This window comes from Cibotium barometz, chromosome 27 (genome assembly GCF_041138505.1).
Source record: "Cibotium barometz isolate CiBa-2024 chromosome 27, ASM4113850v1, whole genome shotgun sequence".
Classification (NCBI taxonomy): Eukaryota; Viridiplantae; Streptophyta; class Polypodiopsida; order Cyatheales; family Cibotiaceae; genus Cibotium; species Cibotium barometz.
This window is the reverse complement of record NC_141072.1, coordinates 46,071,850-46,086,026: the sequence shown is the minus strand read 5'-3', so window position 1 is coordinate 46,086,026 and position 14,177 is coordinate 46,071,850. Positions and strand designations below refer to the sequence as shown.

General features: G+C 40.2%; 1 pseudogene; it reads left to right on the top strand.

Moving 5' to 3' along the window:
- Positions 1-5,180: 5,180 nt before the first annotated feature.
- LOC147623451 (uncharacterized) lies at positions 5,181-12,922 on the top strand (annotated as a pseudogene).
- Positions 12,923-14,177: the final 1,255 nt, after the last annotated feature.

The following is a 14,177-nucleotide window of genomic DNA, read 5'->3' as shown; positions in this document are numbered from 1 at the left end:
GGAAATTTTTCATCATTAAGAGATTAAGTGTTATTGTGTATACGTTGGGTGCAAATTCTCACGTTTTATGTCTAGGCCTTAGTACTATGTGTCAAGTGACAACCATGATAGTGTAGGCGGAGCAATGTGGCTTTGCATCAGACACCATGGTGAATGTGCAGTGTACAATGTAGATTGGAAAGGCATTTGCACAAGAGGTAAGCAACACTAACCATAGAGGTGCTTATGATTCTCATAAAAGGTAGCCATTGAATATCACTTTCTATTACGATAAATCATCTTATACTCGTGCATACATATACCCTACCTCATGAGCATAGTTGGAATAAACCATGCACAACCTTTCTTGCCTGATTATATCATTGATCCTTGCACCACGATGCGCTAGGGAAGACGCCCAGATGGGACAACATGGCAAGGTATCGTATAATTATATAGGTTCTCCAAATTATGGGTGTTGCATATTATGTGGAATTTAGAGAAATGTTTTCTTTGCAGGTGGATATCAACGTGGATATGACTTTTGAAGCGTCATGCAAAAGAAGGGCAAATGATAGTAGAGCTTTATGCAGGATGTGGAGATTGTACTATGATAGCGCACAAATTAGGTTGAACATTGTTTGTATTGATCCCAAAGAGGACGTTGTGGAGGGTGTCTTGATGAAGATGTCATTGTAGTGCAATGAACATATTTGTTTACAAATATTCAAGTGATTAGGTTTAACAATTGTTTATGTTTATGCCATGATCTTATTCTACATATGAAAAAAGAGAGAGAGGGTGAGAGCAATGCATGTTGGGGTCTTGCAATAAGATATCACTGATAGTTTCAAAAATGTTTGTGCTCAACATGTCATATAAAGCAATAAAGAATTGACATTTTCTGTATTGTGTGGATGAATAAGGTGGATGAATAAGGTAGTGTTAAGTTTGTAGACTCGAAGGATTTGTATACAAAACATAAGTTAAGTGTACTGTGTTGAGAAATGAATGATAAGAAGGATTAAAAAAATGAGTTGGGAGGAGGGAGACACAGTGATAGACTACTAATGAAATAGATGAAGAAAGAGGGTTAAGGGTCACATAGATAAGGAGGAGGGAGGAAAGAGAGAGTAAGCAATGAGAGAAGGATATAAAGAGAGAGAGAGGGAGGATAGAGAGAGTGAGAAAAGAGAAAGATAGAGAGAGAGAGAGAGAGAGAGTGAACAAAGAGAAGGATATATATATATATATGTAGAGAGAGAGAGAGAGAGAGAGAGAGAGAGAGAGAGAGAGAGAGAGAGAGAGGATGATAGAGAGAGTGAGCAAAGAGAAAGATATATATATATATATATATATATATATATATATATATATATATATATATATATATATAGAGAGAGAGAGAGAGAGAGAGAGAGAGAGAGAGAGGAGAGTGAGACAAGGGAGAAAGAAGCAAAGAGACATAAAATTAAGTGTATATAGAGCGAGTGAGAAAAGATATATATATATATATATATATATATATATATATATATATATATATATAAAGAGAGAGAGAGAGAGAGAGAGAGAGAGAGAGAGAGAGAAGCAACAAAGATATGTGAGATGGTTGGAGAGAGAGAGAGAGAGGAGAGGAAGGGAAGATGGTAAATCTTGGGCAATGCACCACCATAGACACGACCACCACCACCCCTTGGGCATTATAGCAACAAACCCCCCATCGAGCTGCCACCTCCCGATGTGCTACCCCCTAAAAATACCAGCTGAGGGAGATGACTATGACAGGGTGCAATTCTAGCCTATATATGGCTCTTTGACTTCCCATGTTTCCATGTGGACAACTTCTAGTCATTTCATGCTTGAATTGCCTCCAATATCTAATATGTACAGATGCATAAGGGAGCTTGATTTATTAAATGACTATCACCAGGCTAGATTTGTGTTATACTGTTGGATTGGTGAGTCAATTTATATAGGCCTCAAGATAGCCACACCACTTAGATGTAGTTAGGAGGATACTTAGGTACATAAAGTCCACAATATGTTATGAACTTTTCTATGAGGTTGGGTTAGAGTACAAATACATGGGTACACAGATGTAAATTAGGTGCTAGTATCTTAGTTAGGATATCTACTAGCAGCTTTATGTTTTCTTTTGGGAGTGATGCTGTTAGTTGGAGTAGCAAGAAGTAGCCTACATTTTCTTTGTCAAGTGAGTACATTGGCACTGCTATGGTAATATGTGAGGTAGCTTGGTTACAGAACCTAATTGTTGTAAATATGAGTGAGTCTATGGATAAGATTGTTATCATTTATTGTGACAACATGAGTAGCATACAATTGGCTAGTAACCTAGTGTATCATGCTAGGACAAAACACATTGAGGTGCATTATCATTTTGTGACAGAGAAGGTAGAAGTAGGTGATGTGGATTTGGTTTATGTCAACATAGAGGGTCAGGTAGCTAACATATTCACAAAGGTATTGGGTACAGAGAAGCTATGTAGGTCCAGGAGCTTACTTGGAGTGCAGGGTATGGAGTTGAGCTCGCACTAAATCAACGCAAAGAGCCTCTTGCAAAACCTTATCAAATTCCTTGATCAAGGGGAGTGCCGAGATATCAAGCTCAACTAGTGCAGTTATGGTACTCTATTGGTGGTAACTTTTTGGCTTCATCTTTGGCACCTAGATTAGTATTCATCCTTAGGATTGAAAGGAGTGTTCTATTGCTATCCAACCTTGTGTGGCTAGATCATTCTTTAGTTTACAACTTCTCCTTGTCTTTGTGATCCATACTAGCTTGTCACTTGCTATCCCCATTATAGGTTTGGTATACTAGCTTTTGGAATCCACACTTTCTTTGGTATTTTGACCATGGTTTTTGGGTATAAATGCTGAAATGAGTTGGTACTACCCATACTTGCTAAAGTTTACCTATGGGGATTGAAGGCAGCAAGGTTTGGATTATCCTTGAATGTTTTTTTGTTTCTTTTGTAGTTTCTCCTTTTCCTCCTTCTCTTTGGCTTGGGCTTCACCTCCTTAGGTTTGCTTTTGGCTTGTGGGCCTCTGCTCTAGAAAAGGTTGGGAAGGGTCGTTTCGATGAGGCTTAGAGCTTATGAACAAGGATGATTGAACTTACCGGCATGATTAGACCTATTTGTTATAAGGTAATCAAATTTTTTGGATCTCTGAGGAGTTTTTTCTTGGTTCTTCTTTTGCAAGAAGAACATTCATGGTTTGTTGCTCAAATTTAATTGTCATGATCCTTACTCTCCAATTAATGTTGCGATTATGTTTGGCAATTCATCATCTTCCAAGTATGATTTCTTCTAGCATAGTTCCTACAATCATAAAAAAGAAACTACCTTCCACAAGATAAGAGTTCATGTGGAAATTAAGCTTTATAAAACCTTCACATTTGTTGATAGTTTTTTGTAGTAATTCCTTTGTATTGGTTTGCCTAATGAGATCCAAGTCTCATAGGACATTAAGTTCCTACTTTCTCCTATATCCAATAGTGCAAGCTTGGCTATACTTTTATTGCTAGAGCTAGAACCAGAAAGATAAAGCTCAATCAAGTGTGTTAACAAAGCTAATAGTAGTAATGTCAAGTCTTTCATCATGGATGAGCAAGCGACCTCCACCTCTTTGGTCAATGGGGTGAGGCCACACGATAAGCTAAAACCTTAAAATCCTATTGTATATATGTAACATAGCACTTCCTATCAACAATTGTACATACACATATATATGGGAATGATTAAAAACTTAAGACCCCATTATATATATGTAACATAGTGTTTCCTATTAATTGTACACATATATGTAACATAGTGTTTCCTATTAATTGTACACATATATGCGGGAATGATTAAAAACTTGAAACCCAAAACAAAACTAAAAACAATAAAAATTTAAAAAACATGCACATGCACCTACGTGCACATAGCACATACACATACCCATGCTTGCATGTGTACACTCCCTACATATGGTAACATATGCACATACACATATATACGTACACATAGTCCACCTTTAAAATGAACCCCACCTCTATTTAAAAATTGCCCTTATAGGCCCTTTAAATTTCCTTGCCCTAAATTTTTGAAACACCCCAACTCTTGGAGAAAATTTCCATGCACACACATACACATACACACACTCAAAATCTTGAAAAAAAAGGGTTGTGTATACCATATGGCAATTGAGGCCCACATTACCATGGAGCACTAAGTGCCCCATCATCACTTCATTTTTTTTTCAAAAAAGGGTTGCATGTGTCATGTGGTAATTTAGCCCACGTGGCACTGGGTGCCAAGTTATCACCCGAAACAAATCCTTAAAAAAAGTGGGTTGTGTATACCACGTGGCAATGCATGCCCATGTTATCACCCAAAACAAAACCTTTTAAAAATTGGGTTGGGTATACCACATGGCAATGCACACCCACGTTACCACATGGCATTGGGGGTGCCATGTCATCACCTAAAAAATTGGATTGCATATGCCATATGTGGTAATGCAGAGGCTTACTAAACACCGAGCAACCTTTTTTGCTCGAGGTGAAAATTAGAGCGAAACTTGGCAACAAACCCCAAAAATTTACACTGCACAGAACATGACCCACTCTCAATGGGTTCCAAAAAATGAAAAGCTCAATAATATCTGCATTAAATAATAATATAGAGATTCTGAGAGAACAAATGTAGAGAGTCCCCATCAATGTGGAGGTGGACATTAAAGGCACCTACTAAGATCCATGGTTTTTAAATACTTAGTTCTACCAACCATTTTCACATTCTTCCAACCCTAAACTTGGAAGTGACATCAATACAGCAAGAGTTCAATGTTTATGGTGTTCTCTTAATGATAAAGATGCAAATTCTAGTGAGGCCTTAATGCGTTTGCACCTAACCATTAGCAATACAAGTTTAAAACATATCTCTTGATAAAGATGAAAATTCTATAACACTTTTATTTAGATACAGGATTAAGGATTAAGAAGAAAATGTGAGTGATCATGATCTCTTCAATTATCGTGTCATGATTGTATTCCAGGATCTCGATATGTTGGCCTTTACATTAAAAAAAAAAATCATACATTCGGCCCACATAAAAAAAAAACTACCCTAAAGGAGGCTATGCCAGCGTTTTTTTTTGAATTTCATGATTATGTGGCCACATCCTCGTACACGATGAGGTTGACGGGGCTCTTGACCTTGACCTTGACCCTAAAGGAGTTGCTCCAGAGCTCTAGTGCCGGAGGTTGTGAGGTTGTTGAGGGCGAAGTCCGGGGTTCGGAGACTAGTGAGGCGGGAGAGAGTGGACGGGATGTCGCCCGTCAGGCAGGCCGCATGCAGTGAGCCAGATGTGAAAGAGTTCCAGGCCAAGCCAAGATACTCTAGTTGCCTGCTATGTGTCGGACGACGGAGGCTGGAGAGGGACTGGAAAAGACAGAGAAGCCTCACAAAAAAAACATGCCCCTCCCAATGGCATTTTTTTGAATGTAAAGGCCAACATATTGGGAGCCTGGAATATAAATATGACACAATCATTGAAGAGATTATGATCATTCACAATTTCTTCTTAAGCCTGGACTCTAAATAAAAGTGTTATAGAATTTTCATCTTTATTATTAAGAGTTATGTTTTAAACTTATAATGCTAATGGCTAGGTGTAAACACATTAAGGCCTCACTAGAATTTACATATTTATCATTAAGAGAACACCATAAACATTGATCTCTTGCCATATTGATGTCACTTCCAAGTTTAGGGATGAAATGTGGAAGAATGTGAAAATAGTTGGTAGAACCAAGTATTTAAAAACCATGGATCTTAGTAGGTGCCTTTAATGTCCACCTCCGCCAAGGGATCCAACTACATTAATGGAGTCTCTACATTTGTTCTCTCGGACTCTCTACATTATTATTTAATGCAGATATTGTTGAGCTTTTCATTTTTTGGAGCCCATTGAGAGTGGGTCATGTTCCGTACAGTGTGAATTTTTTGGGGTTTGTTTGCTAAGTTTCGCTCTAATTTTCACCTCACTTGGAAAAGGTTGCTCGGTGTTTGGTAAGACTCGTAATGCAAGCCCACATTACCACATAGAATTTTGTGCCATGTCATCACCAAAAAACATTTAAAAAAACATTGGGTGTGCTGTATGGCCACATAGGCCCATGTTGCCATGTGGCAACAGAGGGGGTGCCACATTGTCACCACCCAAAATAACATTTTTTTTGCTTTTTTAATTACTTTATTTTAGAGGAGAGAGAGAGAGAGAGAGAGAGAGAGAGAGTGTGTGGGCTCTTGCCACACGTGTCGGAGCTAGGGACTTGCCAAGCACCGTGTGCCAGCCACGAATGGCTGCAAGCACACAACCAAGAAACCAGCAAGCTCAAAACAGGGAGCAATGGTGTGTCACTCACTCACTGCCGTCTTGTGAAGGATTCTCGCGCTGCGATGAAGAAGGAGCTGCCCCGCCGCTCTACCACCGTGCCGCCACGCAATGCTCGATTGCTACACATTGCTACACATACTCTCTCTCTCTCTCTCTCTTTCACACACACACACACACACGCTGGAGAAGGAGATGGAGAAGATGAAGCAAGAGCACTCCTTATATTCAACACTCAGAGAATGAGAGGTTTTAGGTTACATTTGACTTTTATATGTGACCTGGCCATTCACACATGGGTGTCCACACATGGCCGGTCGATCCTAACCCTTATCCTGATGAAATTCGAGGTGCGCCTCTCATCGGCGATCACCCAATCCGCTTACCCTTTACATGTGGTGCCGACAAGCCTAGCCCATGGCTCAGAATACGTAAAATAATTATATGATGTAAAAAGTAATACGTCTCAATGTCTGCCACCATAGGTTAACATGCCTCCCTTTTTGATGTAGATTCCATCCTCGGAAGTTATGGTATGGTAAGCTCGACAGGGTTTGTTGTGGTAGACTGTATCTGCAAAACAGGGAAGTAGAGTGAAAGCATGCTTGGTCTTCAAAAGATATAGAGTGTATCAAAAATAAAATCAAACATTTTAGACCACAATGGAAGTATGCCATGAGAACCTAGTTTAAGAGGTCACATTAAGGAGCTAGTGTAGCAAATTAACAGGAGTTTAAAATTATTGAAAGTAATTCAAGAGTTAGCAAGGTGTCGAAGGTTAATCAAGGTCTACAAGTGGCCAAAGTCAAGGAAAATTACCAAGCTCAATAAATAAACAGATGACCACAATGTTTCCATTCTAAGAACAAGTTAATTCCATGAGCCTAACGACACAAGAAATATCAGTCATAGGAGTCTTTTGCCTTTATTTCTTTTATACTGTGACAATTTTTACAAACAATGACAACCTCCCTAAAGCAAAACTAGCATCGACCCTGGTGCCATGTTTACCACAAGGCCTTCTCTAGGAATCTACTAGCTCACCTTAGGCAAGGCTACCTCATACCAACCTAGGGCATAGGTCTGGAGTGGAATACTCCTCTCCTACCAAGTGTCAATAGGGCGATAGGCCGACATGAAAGCACATAACAGACATACATTGCCATTTTTGGTAGGCCTTTCTTTTTATTTTTTATTTATCTCTTTGGATTTTTGCTCCCAAATTATCATGCGTTCTTACATCCTTTCGACAAAGGGGTAGAAGCTATGTCTTAGAGGTCAACACACACGACCAGGTTGTTCAAGCATTAAGATGGTTTTAACCCTAGACCTAAGACAACCATATTCCAAGGTTAACTAAAGACATTATGCATTCCCAAGAATTTCTAAAATAAGGTTAAACTCAATTAATGATTTACACTAGCACCTTAGGCAACTTCAACAACTAAGTAGTGCTTGACAAATTCCATGTGGTCATGCATTATAGTTCATGCAATTAATCAGTAAAAATGAAAGAGAGTGAGCAGCATCGAAGAATTACACCTGTATTTTGGAGATCTCCTTGATTCGATGAGAAATGCCCAATTTGATGTAGATATCCATGTATGAACATTGCGGTAGTCCCAGGACTATGAAAGTGAACGCACCTCAAACTTTTCAACCTGTACAATTAACTAGTAAGCACTATACCTCGAGAGGCACATCAGTGGGAAAAAATAAGGACTCGTTTAAGGACACAAAACTTTAAACAACTTGAAAACACTAACCTACCTACCAGTCACCACACTAATACTGAGGATCAAGGTAAGAGGATGTTGTAGAGTTTTGGCTGTAGCCCTAAGGCTAAGCCTCTATCTGCATCATCCAAATAAATAAAATCAGCCTCGGTAGTGCCATGAGTCTCATCCGTCCATTCATCGTCAGATATATCTTCTTCATCCTCCATCCACATAGACTCGTCAAGAATGTAACTATGCGAGGATAGTCATCCTGTGGAAAAGTAAAGACTTGGGCTATCGGGGATACGTCCTCTACGGAGTAGGGGTCAGTCATGGTCAATAGGCGAATTAGCCATTCTAATTCCTTAACATTTTCCTCGCTGGCTAGTATATCTATATGACCATATTCGGTTTTAATTACAGGATAGCACATGTGAAATATTTGAGAAAGGTACAGATGATACCTCTCACCAAAGGTGGGAGTGGATGAAGTGTGTGATGCTCGTGCATCTGCCATATCTGCAAACACAGATATAGCATCAGTAGGTTCATGAAGACAGGTCAATCTTGTTTCTAATTGTGTGCAGATAACTCTCCTCTTAATGTGCTCTTGCTCTTTTTACTATATATATATATATTTTCTTTTCTTTTCTTTTTTGTGTATGAAGCTATATATATACATTCCCTCGAATTTGGAAGTTACATGGTCAGGGGAGAAGGTTAGAGAGGAAGCAATAGAATGTTGAACGTGAGTACATGCTCCCCCCTTCCTTGGGCAGATCATTTTTTTTGCAATGATGTTGTAGCCCCTTGGAACTAATTAGTCCAGTGGGTTATAGGTGGTGATGTGGACAGATAGCTTTTTATGACCCTTGTGGCCACATCAAGTTGCAGAGATGGTAGTGAACGAACGGAGGATATTGCTTCCGACGATAAATTTACAAGGGGAGACGTAGACTCATTGGTTTCTTGGTGGGTATTGACAAGGGTAGGTGTAGAGCGTGCAGAAACTTCTATATCAACGTGTGAATGGCATGAGGAGCTAGAAGCTTCCTGTGACTCCCCCCGTGAGCTAGGTGGTATCGATTGATATCGTTTGGGAATCCAAACTAGCTCTGGAAGAAGTGGTGTGGAGTACTTCGTTACCTTTCCCTTACCACGGTCTTGAATTGTCGTTGGGGTGGCAACATTTGGCTTACAAGATTTTACAGGCGATGCAGAGGAATTCAGCTTATGTTTAGGGACCCAAATCTGGTCATTCCCTTCGTAGTACCCTTGGGCTGCTAATAATATTTTAGGAATCCAATGTGATGTTACCTTGCCTTTTCTAGGGCGGGTAGCTGCTTTCCTACTACGAGGCTTCTTGTCTGAATGAGATTGAGCAATAGAGGTAGCTGTTAACGAAGCTTTTGGGACCCATTTGTATGTACTCTTCGGTAAAGTAAGCGGAGCCTTGGGGACCACACTGCCTGTCTCCACTCTTGGCGTTGAAGTGTTAGAGGGGTGGCAAACAATCAAAGATGGTGTAGCCACTTGAGTTTGTGATTTTTCCTTATCTAGCGTTTTGTCCAGAGTTGATGGCTTAGGTGCATACACTCCGCCACCATACATAGTACTATCCACCACCAATGGGATACTATCCACCTTTGGACCCATATGCTCCACCACTAATGGGATAATATCCACCTTTGGACCCATATGCTCCACCACCAATGGGATAATATCCACCTTTGGACCCATATGCTCCACAACCAATGGGATACTATCCACCACTGTGCCACATACACTCCACCGTCATAAACAATGCACTCCAATTGCATGAATGTGCACTAGTGCTCGCCACCTAGGGTCCTTGAAAGAAAAGGTAATGAGAAAATCGGATTAATGTTATGACCTAATTCCCTTTGCCCTTGAAAGAACAAAGCTAATGAAAAAATAGGATGAATTTGGCCTATTTCTGACCTAATTTCTCATCTTAAAAATAGGATGAATTTGGTCTATTTCTGACCTAATTTCTCATCTTAAAATGTTTAATGAGAAAATAGGATGAATATGGCTTGATTCTTTATATGAAAATGTTTAATAAGATATTTGAAGCATTTAGGCATGTTGAGGACCAAGGTGACTTCGGCCTCACAGTTCTTGGGAAGGATAGGCTAGTGGTTTTGACCCTAAAACCCAAAGATAAGGTTGACTTCAATGCCTTGAGGAAAGCACTCACTCAAGATAGGGAACTAGAAGAAATTACTATTGGATACCTAAGATACTGAACTAGATGGGGTTTTGTAGACTACGCCAATAATTGGAAGGGGAGTCGAGTACCTCCACTTTAGATGTGATGAACAAAACCGGTTCTCTAAAGAGAGTCTGACTAAGAGGGACTTAGAGTACTTCCACTTAGATGCGATGAACAAGATTGGTTCTCTAAAGAGAGTCTGTTGACTAAGAGGGACATAGAGTCTGACTGGATCTCTAAAGATAGTTTGATTGGTTCTTTAAAGAGATTCTTTGCTTGCTCTATAAAGAGAGTCTGCTGATTGAGAGGGACTTAGAGATACAACATTTTGTAGAATGGACTTTATGCCCAAGAACATGTCCTTTAAGCAATGTTGCCCTAACTTCATGGGTGTTCCTCTCCCATAAAAAACTAGAAGGGACACCATCTAAACCATAATTTATCACATCTACATCAAAGTCCAACAAGAAGAAAAGTGAACTCTTGGATGAGAGAAATTGGCTATTTATAAGACGACAAGCACTCTACTCGAGGACTAGTCATGTGGTAAAGTGACCACTCTACCCAAGGACTAGTCGTGTGGTAAAGTGACCACTCTACCCTAGGACTAGTCCTAATCCTTGAGTGACCACTCTATGATGAGGACTAGTTATAGTCATAGACCACATGTACAAGAACTGCCTCAAACCCACTGTGTAGTGATTATGGTCTAATGTGAAATTACAAGCATCCACATTAGAGCTTGCACAAAACTAGAAACCCATGGCAAAGCCTTTACTTGCTTACTGTGAGAGATAGATATGTCCAGTCCATCCCTTTGAATAAATGCCACGCGGATGCAAGCAAGGAGGAGGACTATTGCCAAATGATTAGGTAGCTAGGGATTCAACCTTGATAAGTACTTGGGTAAGCACAAATTGTGTCTCCAAAGCCGATAAGTCGAGTGTGGCTCTCTCGTGCATGATGGCTATGGCGAGTGAGTTTTCCTCTCTTCTTACCATTTTTCCTTATTTTGTTTCTTCTCTTCTTACTACTTTTCTATCTTCTTATTTCCTCTACTTGTTTTACTATTAATTTACTTATTTCTTTTTCTCCTTCCTTCCATTTTCCTTGGTTCTACTTTATTAACCTATTCTTTTTTCTTTTTTACTAATTTTTTTTTACGTATTTCCGTTAGTTATAACCTCTTTGGAGATGCCCATTATTTTATTTTGAGATCTTTTATTTTGGATGTGTCTTTTATTTATATCATCTACCAAGATTAGTGTGTTTAATCAGTTGTATGTGCTGGTATGATATCTACTAGGATTAATGTGTTTAATTAGCTGTGTGCGCTAGTATAATATAGTCAAGATTAATGTATTTAATCGGCTATATGTACTCACTAATATCATTTTGGATGAAGGCGATGATTGAGTGATGGATTATGTGTTGATTGTGAGTGGAACATTTGTTGGACCACTATGATATATTTTGGAAAACATGTGAACCCTTTTTATGGTTTCGTATTTTGGAATCAATATTTTTGTAAGGCTAAGACCTTAAACCTTTGTAAAATATCAATTAGTATTTTATACTTTTGGCAAGCCCAAGACTTTATATTTATAGCTTGCTATATTTTTGTAAGAACTTTTATGTTCAAAAACTCAAAAGTACTTGTGCTTTGTTTTTGGAGTTATCTTTTTGAAAAGTAAGCTTTCTAACACATATAAATAGGGTGAGTGGTACAAGAGCCACTCTCACTCAGGGGAGATTCAACCCAATTTTGTGTGTCGACGATAATTTCTTTTCTATGTTCTCCATCTATTTTGTTTATTAATTTTATTTATTAAGGTTTACACTTTTAATTTGTAATTTTTGTTCTCACAATTCCCTTAACCACTCCACTAGTCCCATTTACAATAGCGAGCTTGCACACTCCGACTAGTCCCTGATTACGGGCGCTTTGCACATAACATGAGCTTAGAGAAAACCTCAAGGACCCGACATTCTGTGATTGGCTGTTGCCTCGCTTCTCCACCACCACCCACAACGACACCATCGTTGCTAGTGTCGCCGACATGAAGCAGTACTTTGACTACAGTTTTTGTATTGGTAGGCTCAGTAGAGGATTGGAAAGAGATTGGCGTGCGGGTAGAGAAGCTGCAGGTGGGGGGCTATGGCAAGGTCTGCACCTTGTGGGTTGTGATGGGCTGAGGAAGATAATCAGGCAATTCATTCAGACGAATAGAAATGCGAGTATTGGTCAAAGATTTGCCACTTACACGTCAAGAGGATCAGGGGCAAGCTAGCTGAGTGTGGCCTTCTACGTGTTTGATGGGCAAGGCAACTGGCAGGCATACAACTTTAGCATTCTGCACACATTTGGGTGGGGGCGAATCAGCGAGCCTTCATGCCTGTTAGAATTCCCAGTCATTTCATAGACACATCGCGCATACCTCCGAGCTATATAACTGTGGATGACGATGGGAAAAGAGAGTACAAGACCCTCATGTTTGCTGGTCACATGGGGTAGCAAGGAAAGGGGATTGCTCCAAAGCCTTCTTGGGCTATTGTGTTCAAGTCTCATGGTAAGCTCCAATGAGCTATGTCTGGAGACACAATTTACTTGCAAATACACACACATATATATACGCCAGCTTGGTCTCACACACTTTTATTTTTGAGTTTTCCAGCTAGCATTAGCTCACTATGTTAGTCTACACACTATGTTAGTCTATATGTCAACCTTATCTTCACTTGACAACTTTGTTCATATTGACAAAAAAGTATCCTTCACATTGACGCCCACACCCATCATCCTCTTAAAAAATAAAACACTCCGGGTGCACGCTAAAGAAAGCAATGCTCGGAAGTAATTCTACAATTAGAGACTCTTCCACTTTTCCTCGTCCAATCGTCCTCTCTCTCTTGTCGTAGTGCGGCATGGATCATGTAGCATCTTTTATGTCCCTTATCGTTGACCACAAAGCTACACAGTCCATCATCTTAGACAGAAGTAAACTTACCATCTGCAGCATTGCAATAGTGGGTAGGTCCCCCCAAGTGAAGATCGTGCTGGACGAGCCTGGATGCAAAGTTGCTGTTGTCGATGAGTCCCGCTTGTGGGTGGAGAGAGCCATCGCCACCGACCAGGACATCTATGGCATCACCATGGGCTTAGGAGCCTGCTCCAACAAGCGCACTTCGCAAGTGGAGGAGGTGTAAGTGGAGTTTGTGAGGTTCCTAACCGTTAGCTTGTTTGGAGTTGGTCCTCATGAGGGGGGGCCACGACACGACACGGATGGCCATGGCTGTCCTAGTCAACTCTTTGCTGCTAGGTCTTTTTAACATCTGGTGGAATGTTCTACAGGCTCTGGCGCTCATCACTATTTGCCACCCGTCCGTCAACTCCCTTAACATCCCAGGTTAGTCATTGCCCCCTTTGAAAAAACATACTCTTGCACGTGCACGTGCACATACAACCCCCCCCTCTCTCTCTCTCTCTCTCTCTCTCTCTCTCTCTCTCAACCAACATCGTGAGGTTTCCCTTGGCCCCCAAAACCCTAATTTCTCAATGCTTTTTTCTCATCGTAGTTGTTGTGTGTTTTTTTTGGGCATACCCTGACTACGTTTTAGAAACCTCAATTTGTCTTGCTTGTGCTTTTTTTAAAATCTGTTGAAATTATGTTATTTATGTGCTTCCTAAAATGTCTTTGGAGGTCTCTGGAAGGGCTTGGTGCTTCCTAAAATGTCTTTGGAGGTCTCTGGAAGGGCTTGGTGGTTTCCCCTTCCTTGTAGTGGGGTCCATGGCTAGGTGCACCATGTCGTATCCATCGGGTACATTTTGCAAGCTTGTA